The sequence below is a fragment of the Schistocerca nitens genome, chromosome 10 (assembly GCF_023898315.1).
Source record: "Schistocerca nitens isolate TAMUIC-IGC-003100 chromosome 10, iqSchNite1.1, whole genome shotgun sequence".
Classification (NCBI taxonomy): domain Eukaryota; kingdom Metazoa; phylum Arthropoda; class Insecta; order Orthoptera; family Acrididae; genus Schistocerca; species Schistocerca nitens.
This window is the reverse complement of record NC_064623.1, coordinates 220,977,895-220,980,155: the sequence shown is the minus strand read 5'-3', so window position 1 is coordinate 220,980,155 and position 2,261 is coordinate 220,977,895. Positions and strand designations below refer to the sequence as shown.

At 39.9% G+C, this 2,261-nt stretch overlaps 1 non-coding gene across 1 annotated transcript; it reads right to left on the bottom strand.

The window, feature by feature from the left end:
* Positions 1–1,516: 1,516 nt before the first annotated feature.
* On the bottom strand, positions 1,517–1,588 carry Trnad-guc (transfer RNA aspartic acid (anticodon GUC)). Its single transcript has one exon. It is a non-coding gene; the product is annotated as a tRNA-Asp (tRNA).
* Positions 1,589–2,261: the final 673 nt, after the last annotated feature.

Below are 2,261 nucleotides of genomic sequence, written 5' to 3'. Positions count from 1 at the left end.
TTTCGCGTACTCTGTGTAGAATCGAATTGGTATCCCGTCAGGTCCAGTGGACTTTCCTCTGTTGAGTGATTCCAGTTGCTTTTCTATTCCTTGCAAATGACGTAGCTGAAGGCTATGCTAACTATCGGCTCGGCAAATGAGAGCGTATTTTGTCAGTGAACTATCGCTAGCAAAGTCGGTTGTACCACTGCGGCGAGTGCTAGGAAGTCTCTCTAGACCTGCCGTGTGGCGGCGCTCGGTCTGCAATCACTGATAGTGGCGACACGCGGGTCCGACGTATACTAACGGACCGCGGCCGATTTAAAGGCTACCACCTAGCAAGTGTGGTGTCTGGCGGTGACACCCCAGAATCGAACATTTATTTATTACTTTCTGACAACATTTAAATTTATTTGTAGTTAAAACAAGGAATATTGTCACGTTACATTTGACTGCCATATTTATAAGGATTTGTATACGTTTAAAGTTTCCTTTTTTCGTACGTTAACTGTCGGTCACTGCTATTGTGATGTTACATATTCCTGCTTTTAGTGATTTTTGTTTTTTATCTGTCTCGTGACATTTGAGACTGTAATAAGCTCTTTACTGACTACACTGCAACAATGTCGATTGGCTCAGTATCTTAATTTAAGCACTAACTTTTGCAGAAATATTATTTGTAAAATACGATATCCACTGGAAGCAACATACTTTATACATCGAGGGAAGTACTGACATAGGGGATGTAGTGTCAGGAAGACGAGGGCGGTCACAACTTAACCTGGGTACAGAGATAGTAACAGTTTACGAACGGTTTAAGGTGTTACTGCTCTCTTTTGGGGAGAATGTTGGGCAGATGCATTAATAAAGAAAAATGGTATAGAGGAATACACGGAACTCATAAAATTGATTGAAGATGCAATCAAGCAACATAGTAAACACGTAAAAAAACCTGTACCAAGAAAATAACTGGAAAATGAACAAAGAGATATTGTAAAAAAATTATACTAGAGGAAATAAGTACATCTGAGCATCTAAATTAAGATGTAAATGAAACAAAAAACGAAATAGTTGGAAAAAGAAACAAAAGGAAGTATTGAAATTTCCTTTCTAGTGGGCCCGCAGTTTGCATGAGGATGAAGAACATTTTGTTTTAAGTACAGTTTTTTTGCTGCAACATTTTTTTTTTTTTTTACCTGTAGTGGTACAAGTTGCATGACGAACTCGTGTAGCAGTATGCTCGTACTTAAAACGAAATGTTAAAAGTTATTTAGGAAAACAGAGGAAAAATGAAACTGGAAACCACGACTTAATGAAGCATACTTCATCTGTGCAATCTGTAGGCTTCGCTATGATTACTTTCCTGTATCAATTCATAGTGAAAGATTTTGGCTTTTGCACTGGGTCAGTTTGGAAACACAGTTTAAGACATTTTACGGAGAGAGAAACGTTAAGAATGGAGGTGCGAAGAACTACACATAAATTAAGTTCCAAATTGCAACGTCGTGTTTGGCCAATATATTGAAATAAAAATAATCTCCCCGGCCGGGAATCGAACCCGGGTCTCCCGCGTGACAGGCGGGGATACTAACCACTATACTACCGAGGACTGCGGAGATCCGTTTCACATAAATAGAGTCAAATCATAGAACTGTGCATCTCGTTCTTAATACTACAGACATCCAGGAGAAATAAGGCGATTACGAACAGTAAGTATAGTGCACAAACTTGAACTTGTTTGATTTTAAATGGGGTTGCACTGTGCAGGTCAAGCAAATGCCGCAATAGAGAGGAGTAATGCATGGGAATCATGTTTTGTAGCAAGTATCTGTCGATTGTTAGCTTTCTGATCTGAGAAGGAATTGGGGGTAGCACTTGCGATGCACCACACTCTTAACACACACACACAAACACAAACTAAATATCATTCATGTCTCATCATTTTGAAAGTAAAAATGTTCCAAGTAAAGTTATCATTCTACAGTTTAGTTATGTGCTAAAGCTGGTTGTTATGTGGGGCAGGGAGAGAAGGGCCACAGATGGAGGGAGGGAGGGAGGGAGTATGAGGGCGGAGGTACCAGTTAATCTCTGACTGCACTCACTGATAATGGTCTAAGAAAGGTTGTGAACCACCGTTCTAGACCTTTATAGTTACAGGCTACGTTATTTGATGTGATATATTGCAAAATGGCTCTGAGCACTATGGGACTCAACTGCTGAGGTCATTAGTCCCCTAGAACTTAGAACTAGTTAAACCTAACTAACCTACGGACATCACAAAC